Genomic DNA, 23,379 nt, shown 5'->3' on the forward strand with positions numbered 1-23,379 from the left:
ATAAGTGGTCCAAGAAGGTCAACTACCCTATTACAATACGAAAGGTCAACAAAGAATACTGGCTTTTCAAAATTAGGTCAAGCTAACATCACAACAAAACTGATTGAATTCAAAAGAGGGGTCAAGCATTGACACTAGAAATAGAAGGTTTGGACTTGTGAAACATTTCTTTAAAAACACCACAACACATTGTGTAATTAAAGGATATTAGGTGGCAAGAATTGTAGGTAGTACTAAACTAAATAACATCCGGCTAGGTCAAAGTTCGAGGTGCATCTTTTGATAGAGCAGTTAATACCACAAGTCATTGGTAATTAATGTGACGGTGTTTGTTGTAAAACAAATAATTTGTTTCATCTGGGCAAAACAATATGCAATTTTATTTCATCTAGTACCACTGTGTTAAGTAGCCTTGTGTTTTAAACATGTATGGGGGTACCTGTAAAAAAAAGAAAAGTACTCCAATTTTGTGCAAAACTAGGGGTATTGTAAAAACATACGGTTATATTTATGGGCCTGTGACGGAACATGCTCTTATCTTTTCGCCTGTGGCGATGTTAATTGTTTTAGAGGGCCGTGTGCACTTGGTTACGTAATACCTCCGCGCGATCGTACCCCCTAATACACACTTAGACCAGGTGTGGAGGCCATGTGGCCAGTAGTTACGTAATACCTCCGATAGTGCGGTTTACGACCTGGTATGTTTAGCGAACTGGCGACAGTAAGTCTGACCATCTAAGAAAAAAATACCGTCTCTGGGAGTTGTGGGAATATCACATGATAGGTGAGGTACCGCGTTGTGCCCCCAGGCGATATTCGCTGTCTCTCAGATTTTTGAATAAATAGCTAGGATTTTAGAGATATCGGGGAGAAACATTGGAAGTATCCAGGGGAAACGGACGTCGTCCACTGAACGATCTATATAAGTTCAGTCCGGACATGGTAAATATATTTGTAATTATCACACGTGTGAGTGTTGTATCACGGTGAAGTGATTAGAATATTGTGTAAACTAGACACCTAGTGATTAACTAATTAAGTGATTAGTTCTGGGTTGTTATTATATTGTTGTTGTTAATTAACTACTGCGGCAAGTACATTTGTCAGCGTAGTGTTAATACAGATTCCAAAGTGTATTGTGTTTTGTTGTGTTTTCTAGTGAACTAAACGTGCTATCTATATATATATTTATATGAGATCTTATCTCTGATATACCTAGATCCGAGCCACTCGGGTATTGGACTGCCCGATACAGAGAGATCTGAAAGATATACAGTTAGGAGAGATATTTGGATAATCGTGTTTTATTCAGTTACGGGTATTATAGGATCCCCGTGACAGGGCCATAGTTTGTTTGATATAAATAGAATAATACATTCGTGTCCGTTAGATATCATTTATCTTACAACTCGTTGCTTAAAAACGTATCAAAACAGCACGTTGTGAGATGTATTATCAGGCCCGTAGCCGGGGGGTGGGGGGTGGGACGACCCCCCCCCCCCCCCCACACACACACACACCTCCGCAGGATTGAGAGTTCCGCTCAAATGAAAATAAAAATCGGATTTTACATATAAAAGTCCTTGTCCCCAAATAACGTAGCCGAGTTTTCTACCCGTCAGACTCGTCAATCACCAAATCAGTTTTTGCGGATGGTTAAATAAGCTATAGCGATGTATGTTGATGATTTGCCAACGCCTCATCTTGTGACAACGGAATTGGATCGATGTCGGCATAAATACGGCATAAGACGGCCACAGACAAACCGAGCTCCCTCGCACAGGCCCTAAAAGCTTGTGATACAACATCTTTCCTAATATCTTCGTTCTGCTAAATATCGCATGCATATTACCGGTTACTTCGTGCGAGTGTGAGCGAAGTTTTAGCACCATCCGGCGACTACATACATACATGCGTGCTTCTATGGGACATGAGCGCCGTTCTAATTTGGCAAAACCCAACAGCACTCGGGGAAAATGCAACTGGACTCTGTATTTATACAATGAAATGGTATGATCTTATGCAAGTTATGGAACGGGATGTAACATGTAACAGTGTCTAGGAACGTTAACCAGTTTCGAATGGTAATCTTAAATTTGACGTACGCAATTTAGTTATCCAGCATCAATTTTGATACGATAATCTCGACAAATAGGTTTCGAAGTAAAATTTTGTTTTAAATGCTGAATATCATTTTCTCACATCCTAACCAATGCCTCGCGATTGATATTGATGCGGTTTAAAGATATTTTTGAATCGTAGATATTTCGAATTATTGTATATGCATTACACTATAAAATATGTAATATTCTAATGTGCTGGAGTTACCAATGTATTATGATATTTTTGCATCTAAAAAACTAATTATTTTTTATAGATAATATTAATTTTGTATTTAAAGATATGAATGAAAAGAAGATATTTCGAATAATTGCATATTATATTACTCTTAAAAAAAGAGTAGGGGAACCTGAAATTGTACCATAGGCGGATTCAGGGGGGTGGAAGTGGGGTGGGGTAACAACATTTCTTCCACATCGTCTGTATCATCAGAACTTTTGAAGCGTTTGATAGATGGAAAGGTGGCTATTACCAGTGCCGTATTAACCCATGGCAGGGCCCTTAGGCTTCGAGCTTCTTTGGGCCCCTCGACATAGTGTTAACATTTAACACTAAAAGAAAAAGAAAAGGTTGCATGGGCCCCTGCTTTTGGTGGGCCCCTAGGCTTCAGCCTAGTCAGCCTTAGGGATAATGCGGCACTGGCTATTACTATGCACACGGACACCACTACCTTTTTATACGTTTTTCCACAGACATCTTAGTATAGAAGTTTCAGATCTGGTTATGAACACACCGAAACACATTCCATAGTCTGCACGTGCATCACGCAGTTGCCCCGTACACGTGCGTGGGGTTTCATTCTCAATTTTGACAATTTCCAGGAAGGTCGATTAATCACTGTGGAACATTATTTCTGACAATCGTTTTCATTCTGTTGATCATACAGTTGTTATTGTTTTGTTTTTAGATATTTTTATTGTTTGAATTTGCGATTTACTGATAAAAAAACCCCGTCAAATTTCAAATTTCACTTCTGACCCCATTCGTCCTTCAAGATTTTTGGTGGTCATAAAACCTATTGTAATACTGAACTACCGGTTGTAATGTTTGCCCAATTAATTCACTATTATCATATAACCAATCCCCACAGCTAATATACCTTACAATTTTGGTAATTGTAAAGTCTTATTAGTTCCCCTACTTTTTTTGAAGAGTATATATTATGTCACGTTCTACTGTGCTATAGTTGCAGTGTATGTTTGCTTTACTGCAGCTGCACAAAATGGTTGTAAATCATCTCCATCTAGGGCGGGACGTTTGTTGAGGCCCATTTTGTAATAAACGACCCATTTTGTAATATGTACCCATTTTGTAATAAAAAACGACCCATTTTGTAATATGTACCCATTTTGTAATAAAAAACGACCCATTCTGTATTAAACGTAGGTACCCATTTTGTAATAAAATCGGATCCATTTTGTAATAATAAATAGGTGCCCATTTTGTAATAAAAAAATGCCCATTCTGTAATAAAGGCTTAAAACGTCAGATTACAACATAGGTATAGGCCTTTGTTTAATATATACAAAGTGAAATAATATTAAACTTTGTGTTTAGATTTATTTCGATGGTCGATGGTTCGCCTGGGATACGAAATTTCTAACGCTAACCCCCTAAATATACATTGTTTTCTTGTTCCAACCAGTGCTATTCGGTTGGGGTATGAAGAACCAAGTATGTTCTACAGCTGTGTATCAAAAATAGTAGCTTGTGTGGGTAGTCTGTATCATAATTATCGGAACAGCAACAGCTGATTAAAATACTTTGTGATGTTAAAGAAGCATACATTAAAGATTTAATTAATATTGATAAGTATATTAGTTTGGCATAACAATTATAAGTTAAGGCACTCTCTTGTCTAAAAGCATACTAGTTGTGACTTTTCTTTTATACTGTTTGTGAATGTAATACTTTTATGCATGTAGGTAACATTTAGTTTATATATTTCATTGTATTATTACCTAACATGAAAACCAAAAGCGTGTAATTGATGAATATAATAATTGAATTCTCTTGTGCGTTTATACGTACTGTGTATATATGCTGTGCTGATAAGCTTACAGCTTAAAGCAATAAAATAATTGAATTGAAACACATATACATTTAAAACAGGAGATGATTATTTTGTCGTGCATTGATTATACTCTCCGTATGGATGAAAATTTGGATCCTAGCTAAAATAATACAAAGGTGAATGAATACATATACACAATCCAATGAATGCATATGTAAGCTGCACATTTTTGTACCCCAGCCCTTGAATTCTCCTTAATTTGCATCAGTTTACTTTTAACTAAATGTTGTTTATTCGTACTATAGATTACACATCAATTTTCTTTTTTCAGATCCTTTGATAAAGTAGCCGCTAAAGCAGCAAGTTGAAAACATAATATTTTGATGTTCCTTTCTGAACATGTTGATTGAAGGACGGTTTCTTTTGAAAACACGAGCACACCAGGATGAAAGACAAAAAATATTGAAACCTAATTTCTTTGTACTTGATTATTTCTTTTCATTTGTTTTAGGATTCGTCGTCATTGTAAACATGTTAACTTGGTTATTCTGTAATATTATTACACTGTATATATTTAAAATGTTCATATTTATGGGATTATTAGCAAATGTACATAGAAGTTTAGAAAGAAATATATATATATATATATATATATATATATATATACCTAATATTGCCGGTAACCATAACAAAAGAAGAATAAGAATAAGAAAGGCAGGTGTGGATATATATATATATATATATATATATATATATATATATATATATATATATATATATATATATATATATATATGCATTCAAGACCGCATATGAGCACATAGTCAGGCGACAAATTAAAGTACAGTGTAAGCGGTAAATCGGTTAATGGACAGTACCTGTACACAATAATTGTAGAATTAACTTCCACAACCATCGGCTGAATGATCACATGTGTTTTATGTGTATTGTTCACTTTCTCGTGGTGGGTGGGGGATGGGGTAGGGCGGCTGGGGTGTGTGGGGAGGGAGTGTCAGTGGAAAATCACTTTTGACGGATACTAGTTTAAGTGTATTTCAGCTTAAGTAGTTGTCGATTAAACCCACTATTTTTAATCAGCTGCTACGGCTTTTACAACACATAAATGTAGGTTACTTTCTCTTACACATATCTACACTTAGATTATAATGTAACAGTCGTGGCGTAATGGGGGGGGGGGGGGGGGGGGGGAGGAAGGAACTGGTTGGAACGGCAAAAAGCCCAATTGACGTGTTCACCGAGAAGGTTCTATCCTGTTACCCAAGTCCCCCAGGCGAACGTTCAACCGATTAAGCTAGATCCCGCCCCGATCATGATAGATAATACCACACGATGGGTATTTTATATGCACTTTTCCATAGTCAGGATAGTACATACCAGGGCTTTTAGTATACCAGTTTTAGGGTACTGGTTGGAACAGACAAAAAAACCAATTTGTTTGTCTACAGAAGTTCGATCCTGCGACACAAGCACCTCAAGCGAGCGGTCTGGAGTAATGGATGAACGGAAAAACTTAATAGGTTCACTTACAGAATCAACCTTAAGACATATTCGTACCCCTGACGAACTCCCAACCACTGAAAAAAATCTAAACACAAAGTTTAAAATTATTTCAATTTGTATATATTTAACATCTATGTCGTATTCTGACGTTTTAAGCCTTTATTACAGAATGGACTTTTTTTTTATTACAAAATGGGTACCTATTTTTTATTACAAAATGGGTCCGATTTTATTACAAAATGGGTACCTATGTTTATTACAGAATGGGTAGTTTTTTATTACAAAATGGGTACTTATTACAAAATGGGTCGTTTTTTATTACAAAATGGGTACATATTACAAAATTGGTCGTTTATTACAAAATGGGCCTCAACAGACGTTGCCTAGTGGTAAAGCGTTCGCGTGATGCGCGGTCGGTCTGGGATCGATCCCCGTCGGTGGGCCCATTGGGCTATTTCTCGCCCCATCCAATGCACCATGACTGATACATCAAAGTCCGTGGTATGTGCTATCCTGTCTATGGGATGGTACATATAAAAGATCCGTTGTTACTAATGGGAAAAATGTAGAAGGTTTCTTCTCTAAGATTATATGTCAAATTACCAAATGTTTGACATCCAATAGCCGATGATTAATAAATCAATGTGCTCTAGCTAAACAAAAAAAAACACCCGTGCTTCTATTGGGGTTTTTCTTATTATTATTTCACGGTCCTCGCTGTTAACAATAATGTTCACATCATGGAAGCTGTCATATTTTGTTATACACCATCTCATGTAGTAAATATTTTTTTTTAAAGCGTTTGATCTTGAACTGAAATACACAGGTTTCTATGAAATTGTTCAGTTTGGGATCAATATTTTGAATGAATGAATGCATTTTTCTTTCTAATGACACGACTAGAACACATTGATTTTTTAACTGTTGGTTAAACGTATTGTAATTTTTAAGCGAAGTTGTGTGTGTGTGTGTGTGTGTGTGTGTGTGTGTGTGTGTGTGTGTGTGTGTGTGAACCGCTACATTTTTCCATTAACAAAGGATCTTTTAAATACACCTTTCCACAGAAAGGACAGCACACACCACGGTGTTTCATATACCACTTGTGGTGCACTGGAATTATCAAATGTTTGACGTCCAAGAACCGATGATTAATAATTCAATGTGCCTTAGTGTTGCTAAACAAAGCAAACTTTTATTGCATATAAATTTCATCACTGAATTTGTTTGTTTTAATTATTCATGTACTTGCATTCGCCATGAAGAATTTTACTTGTAGAATGCAGTAAGCTGCATTTCAGGACGTATATAAATTTCAGAAGCGTGTGTAGGAATCATGCTTCTCCAGAAAATATATTGAAAAAACCCAAAAAACATTTGCTTGAACAGGGTTTCGCCTCCCCTAAAAAAAAAATTCTGCTTGAGACCTATAAAAGTAAAATAAGTCCTACATAGTCACTTAAAAAATACTACATTACAAACGAATCAACTTTTTGTTATTAACATACATGATATTTTGCGATTGTATTTGCAACATCTGTCTCCAGTCTATTGACTGACCTAAAAAGGAGGAGTCCACTGACAGGTATTACGCACCTGGTAATCATCCCATTTCCAATATTGAGGTGGGGTGTTTTACCTACGGGAAGAATCTTCTTCATCACAGAGACCAAGGCATTGCAGCACCGTTGGAACAATGAACCTTCAAGGAGACTGTCTTGAAAAATAACAGGTAAACAAGCTAGTTTGACAAGCCCATCCTAGTTAGGCCGAGAACCTTTCGATCACTCCTCGAATTCAGTTGACATACATTTAAAACTTGAACTGCATTTACCATGATGAATTTTATATGTTGATAGTTTGTTTTGTATAACAACACCACTAGAGAACATTGATTTATTAATCATAGGCTAATGGATGCCAAACACGCTACATTTTCCCAGTATATTTTGAAAATGTTAATGGATTGATCATTCAGATTTACATTTGTGAATATTTTTAAAAATTAAGGCCTAGCTCGTTTCATTCTCACATCGTGTGCACAAGTGTACATTTTTCGTTCGCGCATTAGATTTATGACTTACGTGTACTTTACACATGGTCATAATGGGTTACGCAAAATTCATTTCATATTCATGCCTTTTTAATTCTAATTGTAATTTTAGTTATTGTGATGCATTAAAAATAATTGTTTTATTGTTTTTTGTGTGTTTCTTTCTTTCTCTTCTTATTCAAAATGCAAATTCCACAGCCTATTACCCCACCGACCCCCCCCCCCCCCCCCACCCGTGGACACATTCACCGGGGAATCTCGGAGAATACACCCAAGACAGCCGTGCTTGAACCTTCGATGTGAAATAGTTGATTGAGTAACTGATTGTTTGATTGATTGATTTATTGATTGGTCACGCAAAACAAAATGGATTACTAGACCAGTCATCACAATTAGTTCGAGATCCTTAAAAGCCACTGATATTTGTTTGCTTGTAATGTTTATTTGTTTGTAGAGAGAAAACGTGCTATATTTTTTTTTCATTAACATCTTTATGATAGCACATACCACGGCCTTTGATACACCAGTCGTAATGCACTGGTTGGAACAAGAAATAGCCCAATGGGTCCACCGACGGAAATCGCTCCCAGATCGACCACCCATCAAGCGAGTGCTTTACCACTGGGCTATATCCCGAACCTTTATTTGTAGAATGTAGAAAATTCCATTTCAGGACATCTAGTTATAATAAAAAGTTTCGAAACCTCTTTAGAAACTTTAGTCAGTAGGTCCCTACCCCACCCCCATCCAATGTTCATTTGTTTCCACGGTGCTCGAAGGACTTTAAAATCAATATTTGCAAGCACCAACATGCGTTGCTTCGCGACGCTCTCGGTGTCGGGCTTTGTCCGCTAGTTTAGAGCCCCGGCATGACTTCCGTCACAGGTGTCTGAATAGAATGAACGTTCAACGACAACCAGAAAATTAACATCAAGAAGAACCAACAATACTGAAGAAAAAATCGGCGAATTTTGTACAAAAACATTTATGTTCAAATTTTTGAAACATTAGCTGTTTTATTTCAAAAATTAAGTAGGGCTATTGATCACACTGAAACTGTACGAAACATATATTTTATTACAGGCGCATATATGGGGGTGGAGTGGTGGGGGTGGGGTGGGAGTCGGCTGATCAAACCCTCTTCTTTAGTCAAAGAAAGACAAAGAAAGAAAGAAATGTTTTATTTAACGACGCATTCAACACATTTTATTTACGGTTATATGGCGTCAGACATAGTTAAGGACCACATAGATATTGAGAGAAAAACCCGCTGTCGCCACTTCATGGGCTACTCTTTTCGATTAGCAGCAATGGATCTTTTATATGCATCATCCCACAGACAGGGTAGTACATACCACGGCCTTTGATATACCAGTCGTGGTGCACTGGCTGGAACGAGAAATAGCCCAATGGGCCCACCGACGGGGATCGATCCTACACCGACCACTGGGCTATGTTCCGCCCCAACAAAACGAGACTACATATTTTTTTTTTTTTTTTGTCGGCCTTTATAAAAAGTTTATTTTCGCGTGGAATATATTTTCACGGATTTCATTCACACGCGAAAAACGCGAACATAAATTCCACGCGAAAATAAAGTATTATACAGTACATGCACTATCCCATAGACACGATAACACATACCACGGCCTTTGATGTATCAGTCGTGGTGCACTGGCTTGAGCGAAAAATAGCGCAATGGGCCCACTTGACGGGGATCGATCCCAAACCGACCGCGCATCAAGCGAGCACTGTACCACTGGGCTACGTCCCGCCCCCTGATCACACTGAGAATATACGAAACATATTTTAATTACAGGCGCATATATAGGGGTGGAGTGAGGGGTGGGGGTCGGTTGATCAAACCCTCTCCTTTAGTCAAAGCGAAATTTATTTTCTTGTTTTACTATATTTTTCGGTGGAGCATAACCAGAAGCCTCTTGAAAATTCGCTTGTCACTGCAAAACTTCCTGCACACACGCCTAAATTGTGGTGGTGATACGAAAGTATGTACGGTGAAATTATTTAAATTACACTGAAAACTGGTCTGCGTTCAGCCAGACCGAGCGAAAAAAACGTCCGTCAGACTGGTTTGTACGCTTCACAGTAAACCCAATGCCCACGTTGGGAATCAATCATACAGTTCGCGAACGTTAGCGAATCATTTGCTGGCTGAACTTGGGGCTTGTCTTAATGTATCTTAACTAAGAAAACTGGATTTTATTCTGTAATATTATTTACCACTGTGTGTCCTGAATATATATACGCAACAAATTTTGTTTTAATTCTTTACCAGTATCATATTATTTTATCACAGATGACTTGTTCTCTTTAGTATAATTGCGCGTTCGGTTAGAATTCGTAACACAATGGTTCGTAACGATACTTTGTTATTTTGTTCGCTATAAATTGTTGCTTAAATCATTCATTGTAAAAAAAAAGAAAAAAAAAAAGACAAATAAAAAAACCTTGAAATGTTGGCAGATTACTATTATTATTTTATTTTTTAAAACCATATTTTAAAGAAAAATGCCTAAAATATCTACTCTTTCTTAATTATTTTTCTTGAGTACATAACAAGAAAAAAGTTTGTTTTGTTTAACGACACCACTAGAGCACATTTATTTATTAATCATCGGCTATTTGATGTCAAAATAATTAGCAATTTTGATATCGTGTATATGCACCATCCCAGACAGGACAGCACATACCACGGCCTTCGATATACCAGTCGTGGTGCACTGGTACATACCAAGCAAATGTATTAATATGTCATTTTAGTCATCGTTAGTCAGAAACATATTAATAATGGCAAAAAACAGGACAATCACTTTAATTATTATAAGTTCTTTACTGACGTTAGTCATCCATGTTTTATATGTATTCACCTTTGTCGAATACCCAATAGCCGAAATATATTTCTTAGTGTCATGGGGTAGCCTATCATTCAGAAAGGGAACAATAGATCCATACCATGTCAAAAGACGAGAATAAAGAAATGGGGTCACTACAAGAGCAAAGCAGATTTTTCTTTTCTTATTTGAGTTAAAATAACACCGACGTCATGCTTGAAAGTCACGACTGATTGTTACATTGCAGTCACTTTATAATAACTTCGTCTTTATATATAATACATGTCAATCCGTCAAACATGTCAGGTAGTCAAAGGACCAAGTAGATTAAGGATTCGGTTCATTATTGTTGTAGCACGATTTAGCTGTAAATAAAATACATGCTTTCGGGAATGAGAACAGTTATGTACGTACGAGTATGTACACACACACACACACACACACACACACACAGAAAGAGAGAGAATTACACAAATATATATATACAGAGAGAGAGAGAGAGAGAGAGAGAGAGAGAGAGAGAGAGAGAGAGAGAGAGAGAGAGAGAGAGAGAGAGAGAGAGAGAGAGAGTGAGAGACTGAGATAGAGAGAGAGACGCATACATACATACATACATACATACATGCATGCATGCATATATACATGATAAGGCACCTTATAAGGTCAGTAAAACTAAATCGAACGCATTACACGACTGCACATTTAAAATGCCACTCCCAGACCTAAGGCCATTATATGCGACAAATACACATCACAGTGACTATCCCAAAACAAGGTAGATGACACCAGGACCTGGTCCCTTCCGGTCGAATTGGTCAATAAACGACCAACCACCTGCCAGAGTAGTAAACACGCCATTACATTCGAGGACTAAACTAGACAGGGTAATCACCCGGCAGAATTGGTCAGTAAACGACACAGTTCGAAATTCTTCGGTGAAAATGACATAGTCTGTAAGTGATATGTTCCAGGTATAAAATATAATTGCTTCTGGATCCAGATTAGGAGATTAGGAGCTACCTTTCTATCAACTAAGTCAAATCCACCTCCATTTTCAATAAGAATAAATCATGCGTCAAAATTACTTTAAAACATGACGGAACATTTTCTATTTGGCTTTAATCCTACGGGACATTCTCAAATTCAGTAGCACCAAAACCAACCCTCGCCCGCCCACCCCTAAACGTTTGCCTGTCCTGGACGGAGGAGCCGGTGAAAGGCGACACCTGCTACTACGACAGGCGTGTGCTACAACAGCTTGTTCTGAATGTGCGCCTTGAAACCTATGACCTGCACTGACATGGATCCTGATTATTTACTATATTTCAACATTACTGCTTTATGGGGTTAGGAATAGTTTTAGACTTGAAATGAACATTCTGGAAATATTTCACACTCCTGGATGTATCGTGTGGCAGAACATATTTCTAGTGGACTCATATTAATTTTACCATGACACATGTAGATGATAACTCGTAGTTAATATTTGATCAAGCTCTGATAAAACTTGACATGCTTCCTAATATTATTAATTAAATGTTTTATTACCAGTTCAGTTTAACAGTGAAAGAAATACATATTTGCAATGACACCCAGAGAACTTGGTGAATAGTGCTATTCGAGGTTTTATTAACATTTAGTGCAAATATTCGAGGTCTCAAAGTATGCGATACCTTGTCTTTGCCCTTTTGTTAAATGGCTCATAATACACCAATAACACACATAGTTTACAGAATAAAAAAACTATAATACCAATTCAAACTATACACCTGGGAATTAAGCAGCACCTAGTTTTGACCTCAAAGGTAATTGTGACAATTTTGTAGATTCAAAACGCTGAAATTAACGTTCTCGATATACAAGAGGCTATCGAAAAAGATTGACGGCAAACAACACTGACATTGCATTGATCAGTATCTGATGTATTCAAATGGAAACAAACCAACCCAGAATTGATAAATATGCATGAAAATGGTAATTAACTATGAAGCTGACATCATAATTATGTGGTTTTCATAAGTAATTTATTCATACCATCTCAGTAAATACTCTGTAGATACAGAATATGTAGAATTGTCAATACCTGATATAACCCCCGTCAGCACAGACAACTGTTTCTAAATGCCTTTTTGCTTACAATGCAAGTTAGACAGGGCTTCTAGAATGTTCATAAAATCCACTAGCCATGGGATCAGTGATTTTAAAAATTTACTAGCCACGATTAAAAATCCACTAGCATTACTTTACTTAAAGGAAATACAATTTTACTAAATGCTAGTAATAATCAAATATGTTACCTAAAGAGGGAGATAGAGCTTAAAACACTAACATTGAGGGGTTGGGCGGGGTCAGGATATTCATAGTTACAAAATAGACTTAACTGCAACATTTGATCCCTAAAAAAATAACTAGCCGTCCAGCATGGCAATAGTAGTTATTCACTAGCCCAACATTGAATATCACTAGCCATGGGAGTGGGGCTACCATAATCTAGAAAGAAAGAAAGAAATGTTTTATTTAACGATGCACTCAACACATTTTATTTACGGTTATATGGCGTCAGACATATGGTTAAGGACCACACAGATTTTGAGAGGAAACCCGCTGCCGCCACTACATGGGCTACGCTTTTCGATTAGCAGCAAGGGATCTTTTATTTGCGCTTCCCACAGGCAGGATAGCACAAACCATGGCCTTTGTTGAACCAGTTATGGATCACTGGTCGTTGCAAGTGGTTTACACCTACCCACTGAGCCTTGCGGAGCACTCACTCAGGGTTCGGAGTCGGTATCTGGATTAAAAATCCCATGCCTCGACTGGGATGCGAACCCAGTACCTACCAGCCTGTAGACCGATGGCCTAACCACTACTCCACTGAGGCCGGTCCATAATCTAGAAGCCCTGAAATTAGGTGGTGCTTAATTAATTTTGATAGCGCTAATATCACGTTAAATGTATGTGGTAGTTAGGCACCTAAGGTGATCTTAGTGCTAAGATTGCTTCGTGGAACGGGTCCTAGGTGTCTATATTACTGGAACTTACTGGCCAGATAAAAAACATTTGATGACAAAACTGTCACATTTCTCACAAATGAGCAGACTGGTAGTATTAACTGTGCTTTTGAAAGCACTTTCGAACTTTGACCCGGGCGAGATGTTATTTGGTACACTGCTAACCTTTACCACGGGGCATTATCATTTAGCAATAATAAAATGATAAATCTTGTATCCATATAACTAAACATAGATGACAACTTGTTTGTCTTTCAAAACTATTTTTAACAGACCTTTATAGGTTTATTTAAGGTTTTGGATTTTTAGATGCTCTTATATGCCGATACATAGTGTATGTGTGTGTGGGTGCACTCGCGCGCGCGTGCATATACGTCTGTTTCAGAGTGCAAAGAAACCCCGTATCAACAACTTTTTTTCTATGCTTTGAAAAAATTAATCCATATAATGTACTTTTAAAAATTATAACTTAAATATAATAATAATGCTGATGGGTATTATATGAAAGAATTATAACAAATAATTACAAAATAATCATAGCCTACTTCCTGTTTTCCAGCACAAATGAAGGCCAATAGAAAACACAACTTTTTTTCATGCAGAAAATTATATAATAGCGACATTTACAATATACATGGTTTCACAGGCGCAGATCCACGAGGAGAGTGCTGGGGATACACACCCCCCCCCCCCCTTCCAATTTCGAAGTACCCTAAAGATCCAATGTGTACAATAACTTTAGTTGTGTTTAGTGGGGGACGTAATATCTTCGTCGGCTTGGTGTTTTGGGACAATACATGCTAGCGTACATTCAAAAATAATAAGTGCCCCCCCACTTGTTTTTTTTATATAACAGAGCTGTATAGATCTATGCCCATTTTAAACATACCCTCTCCCTTCAATCAGCAAAAGAGGACCTACAATATCATTTACTAAATAGAGTACAACAGTGAACTTAGTTATTCTATTTTAATTTTATTGTACAGTATGGCACTGTACCATGTTACGGGACGTAGCCCAGTGGTAAAGGGTTTGCCTAATGCACGGTCGGTCTAGGATCGATCGCCGTCTGTTGGCCCACTGGGCTATTTATCGTTCCAGACAGTGCACCACCACTGGAATATGAAAGGCCGTGGGACATACTTTCCTGTATGTGGGATAGTGGTTATAAAAGATTCCTTACTACTAATAGGAAAATGTAGCGGGTTTCCTCTCTAAGACTGTTTGACATCCAATAGTCATTAGAACATGTTGATTTCTATACAAAGTTGTAACATATAGTTACCTTGATTTTTGTATTGTATTGTACTTTTCCCACAGCACTTTACACAATGGTTTTACATACTAGTAATTATATAATAATTTTAATATTTAATGAAAATAATCCTATCCAATTTCATGTACTCAACTTTTGGTCGACACCCAATAGCCGATGTGTATTTTTGTGCTGGGGTGTCGATAAACATGCATTCATTCCAATAGCCGATGTGTATTTTTGTGCTGGGGTGTCGATAAACATGCATTCATTCCAATAGCCGTTGATTGCTAAGTCTATGTGTTCTAATGGTGTCGTTATACAAAACAAAATTTAACAAACTTTGGTACTGTACTGTAGGCTACATTGTATTGTACTGTGTCAATATATAGCTAATAAATATATTACCACCGATATCATATGAATTATTTTACTCTAGCCAACAGATGGTCCGTTATTAGCACAGTACGAACATGTCGCAAGAGTGGAATGAACGGAAAACAAAGAAAGTTATCCATTACCAGAGGCGGATCTGGTGGAGGGGGGAGGGGGGCAGGGCCCCCTAAATTTTATGAGTTATAGTTTTATTATATATTAATTTTAAATTCTTTTACGATCCCTCTCCAAACCTCCCCCAAAGTTCCCTTGGCATTCTGCCTGTCATTGGGGACCCCTAAATGAATTTCTGGATCCGCCACTGATTACAGAAACGACCAATATGTCATTTTTGTTTTCAAATTTTCAGCAGGATATTACCGCACACGTTTATAAAGTTGCGCGCTGCCTGCAGGAACCGGGTGGGGGGGGGGGGGGGGGGTGGGGGGGGGGGGGGGGGGGGGGGGGGAGTGGGGAGGGTGCTTGAGGACGAATATAGTTTTTTTTTAATTTGCTTTTGTTTTACTCTACATAAATAAATAGAAAAATCTGGGGCTTAATTCACTAAACTCTCGCAACTTTGCGATCTCGCAGTGCAATGCTAAAATACTTGCAAAGAGGATGCTTTGTTGTCTAACAGAGCCTAAGAGACCTTTGTGAATGAGGCCCATGGCTTGTATGCCCAACTTCGACATCGTCCCTAGGGGCCTGCATTGACGGATACATTAGAACACCTAATATACTTATAAAATCACTATACATAGAGAAAGTCTCATTCGGGCGAAAACGATGAAAACGTTCAAAGTAAGCTTAAAGGGACATTCCTGAATTTGCTGCAATTTTTAAGATGTTATCGACTAACAGACTTTTTGACGACTGTAATTACATATCAAATATATTTTTCTGCATAAACTATTAGTGGCTGTATATCAAACGTGTTTCTGATCGTTCTAATATTTTTACTAGTTTAAATTTCACTTTATTTCCTAAAAAAGATTTTTTCGTACGTACAAAATTATTTGAAAACAAAATCCAGTTTGGGCTTCTTACAAATATTAACACGACCAGAAACACATTTAATATACAGACACTGATATTCTAAACAAGAAAATATATTTAATATGTAAGTTTAATTGTAGAACTATTTTATTAGTCGGAAAAATCTTACAATGCAGCAAACTCAGGAATGTCCCTTTAACCTTTGTATTTTCCATAATGTGACTCACAATATTAGTTATAGTTCATGTCAAAATGCTTAGTAGTGAGGTGGCTAACAAAAGAATTGTGCACTTTTAATTAAAAGCATGAAACTTGGCACATATATTAGTATACCTTGACCCATTACTGGCATTTTCAGATATGGACCCAAGTCAGCAGCATCCACTGGTGACCAGGGAAGATTGACAAATATCCACCATCCCCTTTTAGTGGTAATATTGAAATATTACCCTATATTATGATCACAATTTACTCTGGAATATCACACAACCCTTTTCGCTTAAAGGCTAATATTTCTGTCGTCTTTTCGATGGCCACCTGTACCATATGTAGGACAGTGTCTTTAAAACTTATAACAAAATTCATATCTTGTAAATACTTTGAAAAAATATAGTTTTAAATTAAACGGAGGATCTACAAATGTCCCTCATCCAATATAGCTGTTTTGGTAGTAATGCAAATATGAACAAAACATTGTTATCCACATTGGGTCGTTTTCGTTTAAAGGCAAAAAAACAGCCTGCACATTACAAAACATGGAAGTCTGTATGCCTATGGAAACGGGACATTGTTATCTACATTGGGTCGTTTTCGTTTAAAGGCAAAAAACAGCCTGCACCTTATAAAACATGGAAGTCTGTATGCCTATGGGAACGGGACATTGTTATCCACATTGGGTCGTTTTCGTTTAAAGGCAAAACACAGCCTGCACCTTACAAAACATGGAAGTCTGTATGCCTATGGGAACGGGACATTGTTATCCACATTGGGTCATTTTCGTTTAAAGGCAAAACACAGCCTGCACCTTACAAAACATGGAAGTCTGTATGCCTATGGGAACGGGACATTGTTATCCACGTTGGGTCGTTTTCGTTTAAAGGCAAAACACAGCCTGCACCTTACAAAACATGGAAGTCTGTATGCCTATGGGAACGGGACATTGTTATCCACATTGGGTCGTTTTCGTTTAAAGGCAAAACACAGCCTGCACCTTACAAAACATGGAAGTCTGTATGCCTATGGGAACGGGACATTATTATCCACATTGGGTCGTTTTCGTTTAAAGGCAAAACACAGCCTGCACCTTACAAAACATGGAAGTCTGTATGCCTATGGGAACGGGACATTTGTTAATGATACTTAATTACATAAACTATGACTTTTTGGTATCATTAGATACTTGTTCTAGATGGCGAGAGAGAAAACCTAAAAACAACAACCATTGGGCTATTTCTCGTTCCAGTCAGTGCACCACAACTGGTATACCAAAGGCCATGGTATGTGCTATTCTGCCTGTGGGATGGTGCTATAAAAGATCCCTTGATACCAACAGAAATATGTAGCAGGTTTCCTCTCTAAGACTATATGTCAAAAGTACCAAATGTTTGACACCCAATAGCCAGTGATTAATAAATCAATGTGCTCTAGTTATGTTGTTGAACAAACCAAAAACAATGTGTCTAGTGCAAGATCATTTCTTGAACTGTCGCTTTGAATACAACAGGATGGGAATCCAAATCAAAACAATACATCAGTTATGTTAATTAATGCATCTGTCCACTTCATTGACCGGCCTCGGTGGCATCGTGGTTAGGCCATCGGTCTACAGGCTGGTAGGTACTGGGTTCAGATCCCAGTCGAGGCATGGGATTTTTAATCCAGATACCAACTCCAAACCCTGAGTGAGTGCTCCGCAAGGCTCAATGGGTAGGTGTAAACCACTTGCACCGACCAGTGATCCATAACTGGTTCAACAAAGGCCATGGTTTGTGCTATCCTGCCTGTGGGAAGCGCAAATAAAAGATCCCTTGCTGCTAATCGAAAAGACTAGCCCATGTAGTGGCGACAGCGGGTTTCCTTTCAAAATCTGTGTGGTCCTTAACCATATGTCTGATGCCATATAACCGTAAATTAAATGTGTTGAGTGCGTCGTTAAATAAAACATTTTTCTTTCTTTCTGTCCACTTCACATAACATTATGAACCTGCTGTGTCCCAATTGTTCCATGGGATTTAGGCTGGGAGATCACGAGGGCCATTTGAACTTTTATTCCTCTATTGCAGAGATATTAGTGTGCTAGAATGTAACTCTGGGAAAAATGGGAGACACAACCTTAAGATCTTTCTGTCTTTGTAATGTGAATAAATTAACAGTTCCCTGAGATAATTGTTTGGACCTTTATCACCCTAAAATAAAAGAGAATCCTTCAAACATAATCACAAATCCTCTTCTGTTAGAAGTAATACACGCTGATCATACGGATAAAGTCAGTGCGGTTGGATGAAATACGCTGCGGTCTTCAGACCTTACATGCTACTGATGAAGGTAAGAGTAAAGTGTTGATTTCAAGAACATCTCATATTTGCGTTAAAATAAGTTTGCCGATCTAATCACAGGATACTTCCTCTTGTGCATCAATAAAATCAAGATAAAGAATGTGGTATTTGAAACATGAGAAGCTATTACAGCCATATAATAACATATTTATACCTACTATTGGCAGCATTTTCATTCCCAATTAGCGATCTACAATTGGCACTGATAAATAACTAAGGGTACAGTTAATGCAAACATATTTTTAAAAATAAACACTAATTACAGTGCTGTAGATTATATTAAATGACAAAACTCAACGTTTTCCCATGTGATGGTGAAAGCATTTTGAATAAAATGTTTTGTGGTTAAACATTTTATAGAGTAAATCATTTTGTGATTAAGAGTAAAATAATGTGCAGTAATTGTACATAAATTTTTACTTGTCATTTTCAACAGTTATGGTAATTTTGAGACTTCAGTGATGAAATTATGGCAAGTTGCAAGTAGACCAAACCTAACAATTACACATTTCCATTTGTCACACACACCATTTAAAACTTGCAAAATGTAAAGGCATTAACAGGTATTTTAAAATATAGATGAGTTATAAAACTAAGACATTTTCTAATATTTTGAAAATATTGCAAACATTTACATCTAGCAATATTTTCACATCCGTTGCCATAAAATGTAACTGCACAATATTTATATACTACATTTTTTAGGATACAATGGGAGACCGAATCTATAGACGGATCGATGTTGGACATAAGTCTCGAAGTTGATTTAACTCAACAGAAGTTACTGTGAAAACCAGTGCTGTGATGACATTCTCACCAGTGAAAACCACGGACACACCACCTTCTCCAATAACTAATGATGGAAATAAAACATGTAAAATATGTGCAAAACATTATAAACACTTACATTCACTTCAAAGGCATATGCAAACTCATGAGCCCAATAAAATCCTATGTTCAAAATATGTGATAGACATTTCACAAATAGTGGTTCACTAGTCAACCACAAAAATGCTGAACACAAACATATTCATTATACCTGTTGTTGTGGAAATACTTACAAATATATTACAGGACTGTTGAAACAACAGGCGAAAAAAGGACATTCATAAAAAAAATTACTTCAGTTAATCATTGCCCTTCAAAAGAAATATTGCCCTATCACAATTTACTCTGGAATATCACACAACCCTTTTCGCTTAAAGGCTAATATTTTTGAGTCGTCTTTTCAATGGTATTGTTGGATGCAACCTTCGCCATATGTAGGGCAGTGTCTTTTAAAACTTATAACAAAATTCAGTATCTTGTAAATACTTTAAAATAAGTCAAAGAAAAAAATCAGTAATAACAGCTATTTTGAAAAAATATAGTTTTAAATTAAACAAATTATTTTATTAGATGAAAATACACAACCGCACTATATTTTACTCAAACCCGCAAAGGATTTTATCCAAAAAGAGCCCAAATGGTTTGGTTTGAATTAATATTGCATCTATTTCCAGATCAGACAACAGCTTGTAATGTTCAGTATATATTCTTAAATAATTCATAATTTTAGTCCCATAACAGGTATTACTTTGTGTAGCTACAAATATAAGAAAACAGAAAAAAACTACTTCAATGTTATTGAAAATATATTATTGTGCAAACATATTATTTGTTTGCGGACTTAATATCACTTGAATCATTTCCATATTTTGCACACTTATTTAACTACAGTATATTTCGTTTCAAATCACCAATAAACTCTGAAAGGACAAGCTCAGAAATCTATAGAAAATTAACAAATGTATCTTACCTGTGGGGTTTCCTCGAGTTGGCACCATAACTGCAACGAATTTTATCTAACCGCTATAACTTTATTCGTATGACCAGCGTGTAATAGAAGAGGACAAAACCAGATAAGAATTTCCAAAACTGCCAAAGTTTTTTTGTTGTTGCAAATACACATAATAGATAACTTTAAAAAAACCACACCTATAAAATACCCAGCTCTATACAGTAGCTTTTAAATTATCTTGCATTGACAACTGTCAATTACTTGTATTAATGCACAGCAAAGGAAAGGAATGTTTTATTTAATAACAGCTCAGCATTATAAAATTATGGCCATTTAGTGTCTAACGTATGGTTATTGTGACACTTGCTCTAAATTGTGAGAAAAGAACTCACTGCCAACACAGATTCATCCCACCAAACAATGGCAAGGAACAATTGATAGGTACTTTTTCATGGACAGGACAATATATAAGTGCCTGAATGTCAGAAGTACCTACTGAACACTCCCCAAAATGGTCAGACTAAGCCCACAGCTAAAAGCTGATGCAGGGTTCATAGCTTTAAAGACCAAACAAATTCAAAGACTTTTACCTGCTATTTTCTAAGACTTTCAAAGACGTTTACAAAGTGGTCAAAGACAATAGAATGCAATAAAAATACCAAATCAGTTCATTTACGTTGCTGTCCATGGCAAAAAATTTAGCTTTTTTACATGTGTATTGACAGATTAAACCTTGTAACTGGAAAATATCAAATGCATGCATCAGATGTAAAAGATATCATCATTGCTTTGGTTATAATTTGTGAGAATTAAAGACTTTTAAAGACTTTTATTACAATTCAAAGAATGTCAAAGACCTAAAAAAAAAAAAAATCAAATTCAAAGACTTTCAAAGAATTTAAAGACTGGTACAAACCCTGTGATCAGGAATGGCAGGTGTGTGGCACGGATACCCACAAGAGACAAGGACTGGGATGTGAAGGTGGACAACAAAACAAGTTGAAATATAGGAGTGCCAGATCGGGAAGAAATGAGACAGAATTCAAAGTAGAGAAAGGAAACGGGGCAGGGAGATTAAAAAAACCCAAAACCCCCCACCTGCCTTTAATATAAGTCATGGTGTACTTGCTGGAATAGGAAAAAACATCTGACAAGTCCACCAAGAGCAATCAATCCCACAACCCACTGCACCTCGGACAGGTGCTCTACCACTGAGCTACATCCTGCTCTCCATATGAAGGAAATGTTTTATTTAACGACGCACTCAACACATTTTATTTACAGTTATATGGCGTCAGACATATGGTTAAGGACCACACAGATATTGATAGAAGAAACCCACTGTCGCCACTTCATGGGCTACTCTTTTCGATTAACAGCAAAGGATCTTTTATATGCACCATCCCACAAGACAGGACAGTACATACTACGGCTTTTGTTACACCAGTTGTGGACCACTGGCTGGAACGAGAATTAGCCCAAGACAGACCACACATCATGCGAATGCTTTACCGCAGGGTTACGTCCTGCCCCTGCTCCATATGAATGAACAGCTTTAATATAGAATAAAACATTTACAGTGAGGCATGCAGGCAGTTTATTTCAATAGTGGGGTGCAGCTAGGTAAAACTTGTATAGAAAAGTAATTTCTTACACACCTGTTCGTGAGAACATCATGTGTTACTTTTAATAACACATGGGTTGTTTACACATGTACGTGTGTTAACAATTTCAAGACATACGACTGGCTGCTCCTAGGTGATGACCAGGTCACCAGTGCCATACGTCCAATAAAAAATGTCCAATAAAAACACAACGCGATGGAACTCGATTATGTGTCTGTGAACAATATTTTAGATCTAGCTGGTCTAAGCTATATTTGGTTAAACCAATTTCATATTAATGTCAATAGAAAATGTTTAGCACAAAATCTTTTAATAATTTATCGTGATATGTATATACAGGAGTGGAACAGTTCTCTAAAAAAACTCACCAAAAGGTACCATTTATAGATTATTTAAAAATTAACATTTATATAAACCATATCTAAACATACTCCCTTTGAAACGAAGAATTGTATTTACCAGATTTAGACTTGCTAACCACAGACTACCCGTTGAAATAGGAAGATGATTCATTTACCAAAGGAAGAAAGAGTATGTAATATATGTAATAGTGGTTGTAGTGGTGCAACTTTTCAAAAAGCAAAATAAAGTTAGTTTTAAGTATTTATTACATATATATAATCAAAAAGAGAGCTACTAAAATTTACATGTCATCAGTTAACTGCACATTTTACTTTTAGTGGTCTGGGTTAATCCTATCTTTGCATGGTTTTGTGGCATCACACTGTTCTTTTAAAAAGCACATAATTTACACTTAATTATCAAGTGGCCCCTACTATTTTTACCAGGCGATGTCAATTTTGTCAGAGAGACAATGACAGAATGAAGTCAAACTAATCAAAGTGAAGTTTTTGATCATTTCGGCTGGTTGTGTGAGCAGGCATCGAAATAAGTCGAGGATAGTCGTTCAGGTTACTGGGAGGTTACCACATGTAAGAAAAGTCGAGAACGGTGTTTCGTTCTTGACAAAAATTTCAAAGAACAGTAGTTTCGTTTCCAAACGTACATCAGGCAATGCATTCCGGACTTTCGCGTTTCCGATACAATTTCAGAACGTCTGAGTTTTAGCAGCATCAACTAGATGTGTGCCTAGTAGTTTGCAAAAACATTTAATTTAAACATAGAAGTACCAGAAAACAGTTTATATAGTTGTTGTAACCTATAGGTTACCAGGCTATATTAAATGGGTTACCAGACACAATGCTTATTTCGATGCCTGTG

At 36.9% G+C, this 23,379-nt stretch overlaps 1 long non-coding RNA gene across 1 annotated transcript; it reads left to right on the forward strand.

The window, feature by feature from the left end:
* The first annotated feature begins 7,239 nt into the window (after positions 1–7,239).
* LOC121392149 lies at positions 7,240–21,257 on the forward strand. The gene is made up of 3 exons (XR_005960419.1): positions 7,240–7,385; positions 16,557–16,629; positions 19,459–21,257. It is a non-coding gene; the product is annotated as an uncharacterized LOC121392149 (long non-coding RNA).
* Positions 21,258–23,379: the final 2,122 nt, after the last annotated feature.

This window comes from Gigantopelta aegis, chromosome 3, assembly GCF_016097555.1.
Source record: "Gigantopelta aegis isolate Gae_Host chromosome 3, Gae_host_genome, whole genome shotgun sequence".
NCBI lineage: Eukaryota > Metazoa > Mollusca > Gastropoda > Neomphalida > Peltospiridae > Gigantopelta > Gigantopelta aegis.